Below are 17,189 nucleotides of genomic sequence, written 5' to 3'. Positions count from 1 at the left end.
AGGGACAGGCCCTGCTGGCCCAGGCTGGGCTCAGGGCTTGGCCTTTCTGCTTCCCCCAGCCAGCCCAGGCCTTGCTCAGCATTGCAGTTCCCTGCCCAGAGCCTTGGGCTCCCTGCACTCCTGGCCTCAAGGATCTGCTCTCACCAGTCCCTGGGGAGCTTTTGGCACTCCCTGCCCTCACTGGGGCCCAGCCATGCTCCAAGGCAATTGGAGTTTTGCTGCTGACTCCTTGAGCAGCTTCTTCATCCTTCTCTCAGTGCCTGAGTCTCCTGGACCCAGCCCCAAATCCACCGTGGGGCTGATTAAAACACAGAAAGCCCTCAGGAGCTCTTAGTCTCCTTTCAATTGTCCTCCAAGTCTCCAGGGCTTGTGCAGCTGACTACAGTCAGTTTGGAGTTCTGTTAAGGAGGAAGATTTCAAAGTGCACCGACCGCATGATGGTTGGTTTTAATCATATGGGTGGTTTTTTATTTTTCAGTTCAGAAAAGAGGTGAAAGAACAATTCCCCAGGTGATCTTGATGCTGAATGTCTCCCTAGGAGATCTGGGCATGGAGAAGAACGAGCACCTTGCTGGCTGACCCATTTTGGACAACCTGCTCCTCACCCCCCGCCTCACCATGTCTGACATCACCCACCTGGGACTGACATCCCAAAACATAAAAAAGTGTGCATTTTTAAAATAAGTAAGATTGATTAATTTAGAAAATTATAATTACAGTTTTTTAATTTATATTCGTATTACTGTATATTTCTATTACCTTTGATATTTATGTGAAAAATTGAATACATTTTTAGCAATCAAAAAATTATTTGTCATTGGTTTTAAATAAAACAATTCCTTTCATTAAATCATTGACCACTACTGGCCATTTATTTCTCCTTCTTAATGCTAATTAGTGCTATTTTTAGATCTTTTGACATATTTTTTTATTATTTTCATGCACAGGGTAAAAGGGGCCACTTTGGGGTCCCTGGAGACATTTCTGGGGCACATTTGGGGCAGTTTAGGGTCTGGGCAGTGGGATAAACAAGTCCACTGAATTTAAGGATCAAATAATTATCTTTATTATTTTTGCAAGCAAGAATAAGCAAGGACAGCGCTGGGCGGCCCGGAGTCTCCGCTCCACTTTGGCTCACAAAATTCCTATCCCCTGAGTCCACCTTTTATTGCCTTCTTCTCCGGGTTTAGGGATGACGTGATCTGTCTTCTGCGCTTGCTCATTCAGTTGCTAGGGGGTCTTTTTCAGCCTTCTGGTGGTCGTGGGATGAAGGCTTAGTCCCCCTTAGTCTTCCTCTTTGTGAACACTGAGTGAATTTATGCCTTATAAGGCATATCTGTACAGAACACTATACACTTTTCTGCAAGCTAAGCAATTCTAGCAAGTTTAAGGATTGTTGTTACAGCTGCTTCTCATTACTTTCCTTTCACAGGGCATACCTTTACAATGGAATTCCCAAGGCACTGTAGTAAACCAGCAACCATATGTATCTGCACAAGAAGTTTTCTTAGCTATTTAACTATTGTTTTTAATTGTATAGTTATTTAGCTACTGATTTAATTAATGAACAAACGTATTACTACTTATTACACATGCCACCAAACTGAAGACTGGCATTATCCCATCCTCTATTTCCCTCTGGCATTCTCTTTCAGAGCACAGATGGGACAAAAACAGACAGTAGAACTTGAGTCAATCTTTACCTTCAAAAGAAATTCAAGAGTCCCTCGCAAAGACCAATGCTTTGTCAGTTCAGGAGTCCCTGGCAGAAACCAATGTTCTGCGAGTTCAGGAGTCCCTTGCAAAGACCAATGCTTTGCGAGTTCAGGAGTCGCTCACAGAGACCAATTCTCCGCCAATTGACAGCACTGGCTGACAGAAACCAATGCTGTGCCAACAACTGCCGTGGCAATGGCCGAGTGCAGCCGCCTGAAGGCGCCGAGGCTGCGAACGAGCAGCCAGGGCCGAGCTCTGGCACTGAGGCCGCGGCGCCGGCACAGACGCTGAGGGCCCGGGCGCGGTTACCAGGCAACTGCGGCACCGAGCGCGGGCCGGGCTGGGCCGGGCCGCACGCATTGCCAAAGGACATTGGCACTGTCCCTACTGACTGGACTCGTGTGCTTGCTGCAGAGCCTTTCTGTAGCTAGGAAAGTTTAAAATGTGCTGACAAAGGCACCTGTGGCAGGTCTGTACACTGCTCTTTGGACAGCACCAGGATTCCATCCTGGCTGCAGCCCCAGGAGGGGCTGAGGCAGCTGCAAAGGGGCTCAGCCTGGAGAAAAGGAGGCTCAGGGGGCCCTTCTGCCTCTGCACAACTCCCTGACAGGAGGGACAGCCGGGGGGTTGGGCTGTGCTCCCAGGAACAGGCACAGCAGCAGAGGGAACGGCCTCAGGCTGGGCCAGGGCAGGCTCAGCGTGGACACCAGGAGGAATTTCCCCAGGGAAAGGCTGCTCAGGCCTTGGCAGGGGCTGCCCAGGGAGCTTTGCAGTGCTCATCCCTGCAGCTGTCCCAGGAAGGCCTGCAGGTGGCACTCAGGGCTCTGGGCTGGGGACAAGGTGGGCATCGAGCACTGCTGGGACTCCATGGTCTCACAGAGCTTTCCCAGCCTTCATGATTCCATGAGTCTATGATTCCATGAAGGCATGATTCAAAACAGAGTTGAACTCAAATCTATCATACACAAATATTACAAAGGTCAAAGTTCACATGACAGAAATTTAAGATGATTCTTTAAGATTGAAAGAATCATATGTCAATGTTGCATACAGGTAAAGCCCTATAAAAGAAGAGCCTTGTTATCCTTGTAAAATGATGGCTGAGGCCTGCTACTTTGGCTAAGTACAGCTAACAGCTAGCCTGACAAGTTCCTGTGAGAAAGGAATTTGCACCTGGGAGAAGAAAGACTTCTACCCATATCTTCTATGCAGGAGACAAGAATGGAAACATCGTTAGAGAGGAAAGGTTTTGACTGACACCTGCATGAGCAACTACTAACCAATGAACTGAGTGGCAGTAAGCTACTAAGCAATTAAAATTAAACAGAAAGCCTTTAGAAAACCATAGAAATATGAGCTGTGAAGAATAAAGATGGGCTGTTGTGCATGAAGAAATAGGTGTCTTGCCTGATGCCAATGGAAAAACTTCCAGAGCAGGCCTCACTTGGCAGAACAAAGGCAAATGACTCAGTGAAATCCTGGAGGCACCAGGAGATTCCTTACAGATTCTTGAGCTACGTGCTGTCGTCAGAGTGTTTGAAAAGTGGCCAAATGATCCCCTTAACATTGTTTCTGATTCTCTTTATGTAGTGGTGTTGTCCAGCGCATGAAGTGAGCACTGCTGGAAGAATTCCAGAGAAATCCAGGACCAGGGGTTGTGGCAACTCTTTTTGCAACTGTGCCAGTGTCTCAATTCTCACAAACAGGATTATTTCATTACCCATATTTGGAATTACTCTGGATTGGAGGGAGGCCTGGCCTTAGGTAAGGAGAAGGCTGGCCAATTGGTGGCAACACTCTGGGCCTCTGCTTCTCACAGCATCAATAAATTTGGCCAAGCCAGAAGGGCTGACGAGCTTTTCATCAAAGTGTGAAAGTTTTACCCAAACAATTTGGAATATGGCTGCAGGATGCTGAGGGAATTGTCACAAGCTGTCCACAGGGCCAGGCTATGATTGCTGGATTGGGTCCTGGAGCCAACCCCAGTGGTTCAGGGCCCCTGCAGCTGTGGCAAACTGATGTGACCATCTGCGCCTCTTTGGGTGGCTTTAAACGCATTCATGTGACCACAGACACCTTTTCTGCCATGGCTTGGGCCACTCCTGTGACAAGTGAAGGCTCTGGCTTTGGCATTCCACACTGGCCAGGCTGCTTTGCTGTTATGGGCTTGCCTCAGGAAATCAGAACACACAACGGGGCAGGATACACAGCCTGGCAAACCCAGGATTTCTCAGCTCCTTGGGGAGTGAAGCATAGCACAGGCATTCCAGGGAACTCCACACGTTAGCTGTCATCAAAAGGACACATCAGGTCCTGAAAGGACTGCTTGATAAACAAAAAATGGGGCAGGATGGGCTGAGCCCACAGGACAGAGTGCTGAAAGCTGTCCATGCTATGAATCCTCTATGGTTAGTAGGCAATCACAGTGAACCACCAGCATTAACACATTACTCAGGTTTGCAGCAAGATTCTGAATTGGTACAGCATCAGCCAGAAATTTATTTTAAAAATCCTAGGACAGGGTTATGGGAAGGACCTGCAGATTTACTGATGTGGGGAAGGGGTTATGTTTGTGGCATTACAGACAAAGAACCCTGATGGATACCAGCAAAGTGGGTTCATCTCTGGCTAGAAAAGGACACTCTGATCCCTAATACCACTAATGAACCTACAACCAGCAACACCTGAAAACATCCATTGCCCTCAGAGCTGGAAATGCTTTTGTTATCCTTGGGTGAGATTAGAATGAGTGGGTGTGGAGCACACAGGTGGTGTGAGTTTGAGGGAGGAAACTTTGCAAGGTGTGGGGTGTGCAGCTGTTGGCACAGTCAAGAATTCAATACCTGGGTGGTGTTATCCCAAGTGACAGGAAGAACAGGAAATTCCCCTGAAGCTGCTCAAGAAGCACTGAGCTTGTTTGAAAATCAAGAGCAATTGGGGCAGGCTATTCAGTGGTATCGTAGTGAACTCCAGAAGCTTGAGCAGAAAGAGAGAGAATAAAATCAAGGATATTGAGTGTGGTAAGGAAATATTTATCCCTAGGACCTGGGGAGTTAGACCTGATCAGAGAGAACAAAGAAAGAGAAGCTGGAAAGAAAGGAACCAGGAAAGAAGAAACAGAGGAAGGGCTCAAAGAGCAAGAGGCACAGTTAGTTCAGATTTTGTCCCTGATCTCGGAGGGGAAGGGTTCTTTACCAATGAGCAAGATGAAGAACAGCTTTAAATTAGAGAGGTGGGGTTTTGGGAGATTTTTTTCTATTGGCTGTAGTATGTGGTAACATCTGTAGTGCAGAGGAAATTAACCCACCAGGATGGCACTGACAGAATATGTGGCTTACTTGGGCCAAGGCTGCTGGGGTGGATTCCTCTCGTTTATCCTTGGCCATGCCTGGAGATCCCTTCCGCACAGGTCTAATTGGTTTCCCAGTGAGTGATTTTACTGGTTTTGCAAGGTGGGTAGGTGTGGGAGCTCAGTACATCACTCCGGATGTCCAGAGCTACCGAGACAACCCTTGGGGGGCTCGGAAGCCCTGGAATGTTGCCAAAAGTACCTGGTGGCTTGACTTTGATCCTTTTAAAGAAATGACACCTGAAGGTGAGGAGATGAGAAAATTTCATGTCTAAATAGAGAGGGGATGTTATTCACTTGTTAGAGCTTAAGTTAGAATGCACTGTACAGGGGGGTTTTATGTGTTGTACAGGGGGGTCTAGAATTCTGTGCATGGATCAGGAGTCCCAAGATGGAGGAATTTGGGCGTGCCCTGTCCTTCTTCTTTCTTCTCCTTGGCATCCATGTTCAGGATGATGTTGGCATGTGTGGATTGGTTCATAGAAAGAGTACACTTGCCAACAAGGGCAGAAAGTATTGGGAAGTAAAGGTAAATATCGAATACGTAATTTTCATTATAAAAGAGACAACCGCCTCGTGGGCGGGAGAGAGTGCCTTTGGCTGTCTTGCTGAACAGACCTCGGCTGGACAGACAGAAAATCTTTGTAGATAAGAAATAATAAACTTGACTGAAGACCGAAAGCAAGAGTCCAGACTCCTTCTTCGAGAGCGCGGCCTACCCAGAACCACTTTTTCCCGTGCTGGGGCAGAGACAAGCAACAGCCGACCCCGGCATCTGGCGTCCCTGGGTGGGCACGAAGGGGGGCCCGAAGGTGGGCACGAGGAGCGACAGCTTGAGCGGAGAGCCGAAGAGTGAGCTGCAAAGAGAACACCCAGGTGGGCAGCACCCGAGCGGGCAGCTCCCAGGCGGGCAGTTCCCGGAGCTGGACTCATTCCCAGGAGAGCACTGATAACTCCTTGGGAAGGCAGCCAGAAGAGTCCGAAGAAGCAGCAGCCAAAGAGAGAACACCGCACTCCACTTCTCCCGAAGAAACCTCGTATCAGAACAGCCCGGATCAGAATCGGAAAGGCGCCTCTGAATCCATCTCCTGTGACCTGCTGGACGGGAACCGGGAGCCTCCAGACTGCTCTGACGACACAAATTCGGTGAGAAGGTCAAAATTAAGAAACATGGGGAACACACTCACACAGGAACAAATAGAAACATTGTCAGCCTTACAAGGCGTGACAGAAGCGTACGCAGAGGGGGTTTCTAAAAAGGAGCTCAAAGAGTTATTATTGTGGGTCAGATTTAATTATCCGTTTGCAGAAACACATGTGTTGTTTGAGGTGGGCTTTTGGCAAGAAGTTAACAGACATTTATATTTTTTAGCTGCCAGAAAGGAAGAGACGGCTTTCAAGCTGTTATCTCCAGCGAGAATTATGTTAGAGGCTATCTCTGCAAGGTGTCGGAGATCAGCCAGGGAATTAGGTTCCACAACTCCCACAAGGGCGGGGAAAACAGAGCATGGCTCGGTGCAGAGATTGGCTCTGGTTCCAATTGGCCCGGGGGGGACAGCTCCCGAGGGAGAGGAGCAAGGGGAAAAGGCACTGCTTTCAGCCCTGTCATCCCAAAGTCCCAAGAGACCTCCAAAACGCCCTGAAACCCCAGAAACTGAGGGGGGTTCAGGCTCCGATTCAGACGCGAATACAATCCCAACCCCAGAAGAGCTAAGATCTTCACCCAGCGAGATCGAGGGGTCGGGGACGATTGTTCCTGAATTTCGAATCTCGGGGGACGAAGGGGCGGGGGAGGCGGAAGAATCGGGAAGGGGGGTCCGCGGGGGATTGAAGGGGGATGGGGAAACGCTTTCTCGCGGCGGTGCGGCGGCGACGGCGGCGGTCGCGACCGGCGGGGGGGGCGCGGAAGCGGTGGGGAACACGAGTTTTGGCACGGGTTTTGGGGGACCCACACCGGGGGTGGCGGCCTTGGCGGGCGCCGTGCCAAAGACGCACGCGGGGGGCGAGACACGCGGGACATCCGGGAAGGGCTCCCAAATCACAGCGTCCACGTCAGACGCGGGGAACAAGCTCAGAGCAGCCGCGGAACTCCGAGCAGCACCCGTAAGTAGACGTAGGGGACGCACGGCGGTGACGCAGGACCCGGAAGTCGAACCGCGGCGGTCAGCTCGCATCGCGGAGCAAACACGGGCACGGGCGAAGCAGGGATCGTACACACGGGTACGGGGTATGGACACAGCATCAGAGAGGGAGGAGTCGGGGACAGACACTGGGGAGGAGACATCAGAAGGGGAGCGGGGCGGAGACAGTGACGTCAGTCCAGGGGAGACGGAAAGCATTCCCGAAAAAGCGCACACGCGAAAAGTGCGGGCGGAGCGCGGTCGGGGGCGGGTCCGATCCTCGGTGACGTCTCAGGCGAGGAGGGGCCGATCTCGGGGCTCCGTATCCCGGGGCTCCACCCCTTCTCCGGTTCCAGTTTCCTCGATCCCAACCCCTGTGGTTCAGACCACTCCCATCTCAGGGCGGTGCTCAGGTGTTCAACCTCCATTGCTGGCTCAGTCAAAATCCGTGCAGGCTCAGGTTCCACAAACACAACTGCTGCAGCCAATCGATGTGGCTGAAGAGCCGATCGAGCTCGTGACGTCATCGCACCTGTCCAGGCAACCCAGTGGGGGGATGACCGAAATGCAGGGCAGAGCCACAACGTTATCTCGTGGCAGGACTGCAACCATGCAGCAGTTTTTTCCAACAACGTATAAAGGGAAGGCAACGTTAAAGAAAACAGTACCACAGTTAGAACTTAAAGATACATTATACGAGGATCAAGGGCAAGAAGAAGACGTGATACGAATCGCAGCATCAGAGGGAATTCCGGCAAGGATGTTTTCAGCAGCAGAAGCAAGAAGAGGATATATGCCATCATTTGATGCGATGAAAAGGATGCAGACGCAAGAGTTTCAAATTCCTTATTTGAGTCCAGGAGCGAGGCCAAAGACCTCGAGTCAAAGACTGTTTGAAAAACAATCACTGTTGACATCAAAGACTCCACTGTGCATGCAATTGCCAAAAGAATTTCTACAGGAAGAAGAGGAACAACCAATGAAAATGGTGGATTGGAAACAAGTCAAAAAGGAACTGACAGAAGAAGCTTTGCTGCAAGGATCAGGAGATTTGACAATGCCAGTGACATATGATGCGCAGGGGCAGAATCCAAGGTGGGAAAGATTGAATCACGATGTGATCAAAGACTTAGCGAGAGCTGTTCAACGCAATGGACTGGATTCACCATACTTTAAACAGCTCCTGAGGGGGACATTTAACATGTATGACCTGACGCCATTTGATATTCGAAGCCTTGTGTCAATGCTCCTCACAGACACGCAGAATCTCATCTGGGAAAGAAGATGGCGAAGATATCTCACAGAGTTGAGGAACAATTATCAAGGCGGGCCAAACGCGAACCTCACTGTAGCACAGTTGGCAGGAGATCCTCCAGATGACAATCCAGCAGAACAAGCGGTACGTCTTCCAAGGCGAGTGTTGAATGACATCAAGGAAGCGGCGCGGAAAGCGATCTTGCAGATCGCTCCAGCAGGAGTTCCAGATGTCCCATTTTCAACCATCAGGCAAGGTCCCACAGAACCATATTCATCATTCATAGATCGACTCACGCAAGCGGTGGATCGGCAGGTGACCATCGAAGCTGCGAAGCGACCACTCTTGGAAAGTCTCGCATTCGGCAATGCCAACCCGGATTGTCAACGGGTCATCACTGCAATGCCAGGAAGACCATCCTTAGCAGAGATGGTGGAAGCATGCAGCAAGGTGGGAACGCCTCAGCATGTTGCGTCGATCGTGAGAGATGAATTGAGAGGAGAGTGGGAAAGCCAGCTGAGAGAACACTCGGGAAAACGATCAAAAGAAGAGATGCTGGACAAAATATTTCAACAGCAGAATGAAATTCTTGCAACCATCAAAAAGAAAAACAATCCACCAAGAGAACAGTGACACAGGCCTTCGAAAACAATTCTTATAGATCTAGAAATGATGGCGCAAATCATCATCAAGGGGAGAACAAGGTTGTTGACAATGGCAGGACGAGAATTTTCAATCATTCATTTACCATTGAAAAAGGATTATTTTAAATGGGCGATGCAGAAATCAAAAGATTTAATAATTGCATTGTTAGCTTTCCCAGGAACTTGCACAATTCATTTTCCACAACACAGAGTGCTGCAGTCGCAAATATGCTACAGGGCAAAGCCAAGAATAAGTGAAGAACCTCTGGACGGGATCACAGTATTCACGGATGGCTCAGGGAAGACACACAAGTCAGTGATCACATGGGTGAACTCAGAAACAGAGAAATGGGACTCGGATGTGAGGATGATTCAGGGTTCTCCACAAATTGTGGAATTGGCAGCAGTCACTCGAGCATTTCAGTTGTTTGAACAACCTCTCAATTTGATTACGGATTCCGCATATGTCGCGGGGGTAGTCAGACGCTTGGAAGGTTCACTCTTGAAAGAGGCCAACAATGAAGTATTGTATTCATATTTGGTGAGCATGAAAACTTTGTTAGAAAATAGAGAACATGAATATTTTATCACACACATCAGAGCTCACAAAACACTTCCAGGATTTTTAGCAGAGGGGAATACTCGAGCAGACAGGTTGACAATGCCCATTTCACATTGTATGTGTTGAATTTCCTAAATAGTTCATCCTCAGAACCCAATCCTCCAATCTTGAGACATTTCTCAAACAGTTCACAGGCAAGATTAAGGGAGAATCCTTTAGTTTTGGTCAGAAACCCAGAATCAGGACAGATAGAAGGTCCTTTCAAACTAATCACTTGGGGCAAGGGTTTCGCTTGTGTTTCCACAGAGCAAGGTCCGAAGTGGGTGTCGGCACGACACGTGAAGCCGTTTCGAACGCAAGAACAAAAGAACACAGATCCTGGAAACAGAGAGACAAGTACTCAGACAGAGGAGGAGACTCAAACTACAAGCAATAATCTAGAAAAAACAGAAGAATAAAAGACTTTGGGGGTTTTCTGAAAAACTTTGGGTGGAAAATGGTGATATTTAGTCAGAAAGGTGGGGTGATGAACTTTGCAATGTTCATGTGTTTTGTCTCATTGCCAATGGTTTTGAACAACAAAGCAAATTTACCAGTCAATCAGCCAGAGAAAAATGTTTGGGAAGCTTTAGCCCAGGCAGCAGATTTAGATAGCATTTGCCTGACGCACTCCAGACCAGGGAGGCCATTTTCAGCATGCATGATTGGATTGCCAGTGAGTGAATGGCCAATTCCAGGACACACTGCAATCGAGATCTCACAGGTCGTTAAAGATCCTGTGAATGAATGGTATACTTGGACACATTCTCTTCCTGTGGCTTCTTCTGAACCTCAGGAATTGGAGATTTTCGGGTCCGTGACAATGAATGTATGCATGAAATTTGAAATTTCAGGTACAGCAAAGCCAAACAAAACTATTGATGTTACTCCCAGTCATGAATTCTACAGAAATGCGTCAGCCTGGTGCAACAACACCATGGTGACAGACAAAGGGTCACTCCAAGTCCCAGTGCAACTGCCAAGGGGATTCTTTTTGATTTGTGGAGACAGGATTTGGCATGGTATTCCTGCGAATGCCAAGGGAGGTCCATGCAGCATTGGAAGAATTTCAATGCTGACGCCAGATTTAAAGATGCAGAGAGAACAAAAACATAAAGAAAAAAGATCTTTACAATATTTCGATGAGAATTGTGATGACAGGGTTTACACTTGGAGCAAGGCAAGGAGAATTGCGATAGCAATTTTCTCACCTCAGGCAGCATCAGGAATTGCTTTGACTCAATTGGATCGTATGGGTTGTTGGCTGAGCAAGCATGCTCAATCAGTCTCTCTTGCACTGAGTGACATGTTACTAGACATGAACAGTGTAAGACAGGCAACTCTGCAAAACAGAGCAGCAATCGATTATCTTTTGCTTGCTCACGGCCATGGGTGCAAAGAATTTGAAGGAATGCGCTGTATGAATCTCTCCGATCATTCCAGGTCAATTCATGAAAATATTGAAAAAAATAGAGGAGAGTGTGAAGAAACTTGGCGAGATCACTGGATCTTGGATTGAGGACATGGCAAAGTTTTTTGATCTTTCACCTTTGGGAAAAGAAATTTTAAAGATAGGGTTTCAAATTTTGGTGATTCTCATAGTCCTCTTGATTGTAATCCCATGCATTCTTTTATGTGTGCGGGGTGTCATGAGTCGAGTTGTAAAGAGGGTGCTTTTGGTGCAAACAGAAGGGGGAGATGTGGGAGCTCAGTACATCACTCCGGATGTCCAGAGCTACCGAGACAACCCTTGGGGGGCTCGGAAGCCCTGGAATGTTGCCAAAAGTACCTGGTGGCTTGACTTTGATCCTTTTAAAGAAATGACACCTGAAGGTGAAGAGATGAGAGAATTTCATGTCTAAATGGTGAGGGGATGTTATTCACTTGTTAGAGCTTAAGTTAGAATGCACTGTACAGGGGGGTTTTATGTATTGTACAGGGGGGTCTAGAATTCTGTACATGGATCAGGAGTCCCAAGATGGAGGAATTTGGGCGTGCCCTGTCCTTCTTCTTTCTTCTCCTTGGCATCCATGTTCAGGATGATGTTGGCATGTGTGGATTGGTTCATAGAAAGAGTACACTTGCCAACAAGGGCAGAAAGTATTGGGAAGTAAAGGTAAATATCGAATACGTAATTTTCATTATAAAAGAGACAACCGCCTCGTGGGCGGGGGAGAGTGCCTTTGGCTGTCTTGCTGGTCAGACCTCGGCTGGACAGACAGAAAATCTTTGTAGATAAGAAATAATAAACTCGACTGAAGACCGAAAGCAAGAGTCCAGACTCCTTCTTCGAGAGCGCGGCCTACCCAGAACCACTTTTTCCCGTGCTGGGGCAGAGACAAGCAACAGCCGACCCCGGCACCTCCAGAGCCCCCATGCCATGGCCAGGAAGGGGGGTGGAGGCAGCAGGGGCAGATGCACACCCTTCCTTCTTAACCCATCATTTCTGGCCCAGCTAAGGAGCCAACTCAGGACCTGTTCAAACTTCAGTGAGAGGGTCAGGTCCTGTCAGGGATACATGGGGCCCTTTCTCAGCCAGGCTGAAATCAATACCCAAGCCTTGGATTGGATATTTTGTCTACCAAAGCTGTTGTTCATCTGCCTCCTCCTGCACCCCACAGCAAACCCAGAACAACTGCAGCTCCTGGCCCTGCTGCCAAGGCAATCGTGTGCCTGGGCTCGGGGCTGCTCTCCCCATGGCCACCTCCCATCCCTTCCCTCTGGACAAAGCCGTGCCAGAGCACGCAGCCGCCCAGAAGCTGATAAGTCTGGAAAAAGCAGCAGAGGATGTCTGGCTCTCACCACCTCTGAAGCTGAGATAACCTGGAACTGACTTTGCAGGACTGCCTGCTCCAACAAACACCTTTTTGCTTCCCAACCAGATAGAGCAGGCAGAAAACATCACCAAGACATAGAGATGGTTCACAGATACCTATAGTTTACTAAATCTAGAAGGATAGCTTTTCCAGATTAGACAGCTTTAGCTGCTCTGACTGCTTGTTGGTGTTTTCTCAGCCATAAGACAGAGGAGGAACCACAACAGAGCCCAGAAACCATTCAAAGACCTCTCCTGCTATTGATCCACACTGAGCATGTGAAGTCTCCACCACAAACCCAATGCCAACCTGAAGTGCAGTGTCCAGCTGAGCTCTTCCTCGACTCAGCTGCTTCCCTGGGCTCACACCACAAGAAAAGGTCTCCAAGCTCAGCCTAGAGCAAATAAACTGGAAATCTTCTGCATAGGTCTTAGCTTGGTCTCCTTACCTTATAACTTTTTCCTTCTGAACTCAGCTCCTGGTTTTTTCTACACCCATCATCACAGCCAGTGCCATTTTTCTTGTTCTCTTTCTCCATCCTGTACATTTCATTTGTGTTAGGAGAAGGAGAGCTCTTCCGGATGGGAGGCAATGGCTTGGAGAGAAGCAGTGAAGAGGGACATGGCCGGAAAGACTTGGAAGAATTGAACCTATTCTTGCCTGCAAAATGGAGGAATTTTCACGGCACCACCAGAGCACGCTCGCAGGGACTGGGCTCTGGGAGACTCCACTGAACCCATCAAGGAATTGAAATTAATTTAATGAAATTTTCAAAAGAATGGGTTTTAACCAAGCTCTCCAAATGTCACCTCTGAGGCAAGACTACAATGGTCATTTTAGGACAGGCATACCCTCTACCTACCTGCATCCTCAGAGCTGTTCTCTTTGCTTCTGCTGCTGGGTCTTGGCCTGGAGAAAATAGAGGACAAAAGAACATATGAGGAGGTAGAAAGAGAAGGGAGGGAAAGGGCGTACCATGAAAGGAGGCAAAGTTATTAGCATGGTCACTGTGATGAAGGGGGAAATGCAACACATAAACCCAACAAGATGCCAAGCTGATTAACTGTCCTTGGGCTTTCTGTTTCTGGAGTCACACAGAGCTGGCCAAGCTCTGGCTGAAACACAGCAGTCATTCTTCAACTTGCATCAAAACTCCCCAAGTCTGCTGCCTCTCCTTTTGGAGCCAAGTGGTTCCTAGAGCCTCTCTGAAGCAGCAAGAGCTGCTGAGCTGAGACACGAGTCTGTATGGAGGGCAGCTACTTTTGTACTGCTGCCAAAGCTTGACTTTGCCTGCTCCTGCATTACCCTGGTGACAGCCTTGTTCTACATGTGGTCAGAGCACCGCTGTCTCCTTAGAATATTACAACTCCTTGTTCTTTCAAGAAGAAGGATCAGATCGAAAACCTTGGGTATGACATTGTGCTATGTCATTATAGGTGTGCAAAATGGTGAAAACACAGATGTTTGCATAAACACTGGGGACAGCTGACTGTACAAAGTAATCATATGAGATGGGAGGAGTGAGGTGAACAGCACACTGGAGCAGCAGACACCTTGGCTTACCTCATCTCCCTGGAATCCTGGGAATCCAGCTGGGGGGAGCTTGGCAGGGACTCCGCAGCACTGCCCACAGGGGGACTTCCTGCCTTGCATATTGGGGGGACCAAAGGCAGTCCCAGTGACCCCTTCTTCATATCCCCACCAATGGAATGCAGCAAGGCAGCCTGGAAAGAGTAGAACACAGGGCTCAGATCAAGCACCCAGCCTTGCCCCCCTTCATGCCTCAAGACATCTAGATATGCCCTCAGCTGGGACCTGGCAGGAATAGTCAAACTGATGGTGTGGTTGGCCGAGGATGGGGAATGGAAAGGGAGGTGGTGAGGGAGAGACCATGCACCAGATTTGCCACCCCTTCCCTTGTGGTGACTTCTCTGCAAGTGTGGCTACATTCCCAGCTGGCATCCACAGGTGTGACATCAAGGTGTTCTGCGCTGCCCCTGCCTCCACTGGCCTTGTGGATGGTATTGGAGTGTGTTTAGATCACGGTTCACTCTCTGACCCTAAGGCACCTTACAGCCGCTCTTGATCTCCAGCACATCCCCACAAAGCCATTCTGCAGGATGGCAAAACCTGCTTTTCTCAAGCCCCTCTCTTCTGCTGCTGCTGCCCTTCCCTCCTACACTTCCCCAGCAGCCTTTGAGCCCAGATGCTGCTGCTGAGCTCTCGGGATGCTCGCTGCTCTCCAGCTCTCCAGCTCCCACACATCCATCATCTCAGGCTCACTGGCATTTAGGAAGTCCAGCAGAGCTCCTTGCCCTGCTGCTCTCTGGAAATTATCTGCCTGCCCAAGTTCTTCCTGAGCCCCCATGCCATGGCCAGGAAGGAGGGTGGAGGCAGCAGGTGCATAGGCACCTTTCCTTCATATCCCATCATTTCTGGCCCAGCTAAGGATCCAAATCGGGACCTGTTCAAACTTCAGTGAAAGGGTCACTTCCTGTCAGCAAAAACATCTCAGAGTTCTACCTACAGCAAAGAAATTGAAAATTTACCACACAGGATTAGCTTGGTCTCTTTACCTTATGGCCTTTTCTCTCTGAGCTCCGCTCCTGTATTTTTGCCCGGTGCTCGTCACAGCCACTGCCATTTTTCCCATTCTCCTGCTCTCCACTGCGTGTCTGACTTGGTGTGGTAGAAGGAGAGCTCTTCTGGATGGGAGGCAATGGCTTGGAGGGAAGGAGCATAGAGGGATTTGCCAGAGAAAACCTCTTGGTGAGAGGGTAGCCAGTCAGGCCTGCAAAGTGGAGACACAAAATGTAACAGAGGCCACAATGCAAACCTAAAACATCTGAAGCTCCATATTTCATGGGACACATTTCCTGGAAACTTCTAAAGAGCTGGACAGGGAAGCATGGTCCTACGGGCAGACACTGGAGACAGCCCAGGGCAAAACCCTGCCCCACTTCCACAGAGGCACCCCAGGAACAGCCTGGCCTCTGGGCTGCCCTGGGACAGCAGGGAGCCCCGAGCCCTGTGCTCTCCAGCAATGGCTCAGCTGCACATGCACCCTCCTGCTCCTCTCCTTGCCCCACAGCTGAGCAGCCCTCCAGCTGCACGGGGCACTGGCAGCAGCACAGCTCATTGCAGGGCCACATGCAGGGCATAGCTGTTCCCTGGCAATGTGCACAGCCTGGCTGGGCTGCCACAAGACCCTTCCTCCCAGCAGAGAGCAGCCCAGCTCCCCCCTCACCTCTGTGTGAGGCTGAGCCATGCTCTCAAGGGAAGAAGTGAGTTATGCGAAGGCCCACTTTTATCATCAACACATCTAATAGGTATGGCACTCGATGGGAATAATTTTTAATTATTGGGAAAATTTCTTTGGTTTTCTTTTTCATGAAACTAGTCTGCGTTACATTCCTCTCAACAGTATTGAGTTAGCAAGTGTGAAGGGAAAGGTGGAAGGCTCCAAAGATAAGAGGGGAAAAAAATTCCTTCTTGAGGCTGGCCTTCTGGGAATCCCTAGGAAAGACCCACACAGCTGTGACTGCTATTTCTGAAAACCACAAAGACCTCTCAGCAAGCAGGCAGGCCTTATTGGTGTTTCTGCACCACCCTAATACCATCCCCTGGGTGGGACCCCATCAGCAAGCAGAAGAAGAACAGGAAATTTTTCTGTACTGAGACCCAACATTGATGGTAAAGAAAGCAACAGGACTTGCATCTCATGGCCAGTTTGTGGGCAGCTGTGGCCACAGTCCCTGTCCTGGCTGACAGTATGACTGATTTGGCTACTGTCAAACAGGAGAAAGCAGAGTAAACTAATGACAGAATGTTGTGATTCCATGGGCGCCCTTACAGGATCCTCTGTAGCTGTCAGCCACCTACTCTGACACAGAGCCAGCACTGACCACCACGGAACAGTTTTCCCTGAAATATGGTGGGATTTGTTTTCCATTTGGCTTCAGCCTTTCAGCTCCTTCCTATCCTCACCTTTTCCTTCAGAGGTTTTTCCTTTTCCACTAAAGTCCATCTTCAAACCCATGCTTCTGCCTGGCAGAAGGATCTGGGTTTGACTCTGGGAGCACTCTCAGAGCTGACAGCGACAGGAGCTTGGTGCCCAGCCTCAGAACAAGGCCGGGTGACTCCGATCGCCAGCGCTCGGCACAGAGAGGCAGAGCCAGACGCGTCTGCTGCCGCTGTGGCCGTGCCAACCACAACCTGCACAGCCTTCACAGCCCCAGCGTGGGGCTGCCCCTTTGTGACACAATAGCCCATGGGGCTGCCCCTTTGTGATGCAATAGCCCGTGGCTCTCTCATTTCCATGGCTGCAAAACCCCACCCCAACTCCATCCCCTTCCCTTCCCAAGGGCAGCCAGCCCTGAGCCCAGCCTGGCCAGGCCTGAGGCTTTCACACTGTCTAGGAAGTAAACCCTCTCCAAAGCTACTTTTCAAGTCCTTTATTTCTGTAAATTCATTTCTGTAATTTATTTCTGTAATTCCCACTCAGATCTGGGTTGCAGCTTGTTGGTGTGGGAATTGGTTCATTTCTCTTCACATCAAACAAAGTGCTGGGACACAAAGAATGGCACCGGGCCGTGGAAGTAAAAGCAGCTTTGCACTCCCCAGTAGATGACCCCAGAATTCAGCTGGCCGATAGCTTTAGAGAACAAATTGACCATCCAAATATTCCA

This window comes from Passer domesticus, chromosome 8, assembly GCF_036417665.1.
Source record: "Passer domesticus isolate bPasDom1 chromosome 8, bPasDom1.hap1, whole genome shotgun sequence".
In the NCBI taxonomy this organism is placed as follows: Eukaryota; Metazoa; Chordata; class Aves; order Passeriformes; family Passeridae; genus Passer; species Passer domesticus.
The sequence above is the reverse complement of the archived record's forward strand: the minus strand, read 5'-3'. Positions refer to the sequence as shown.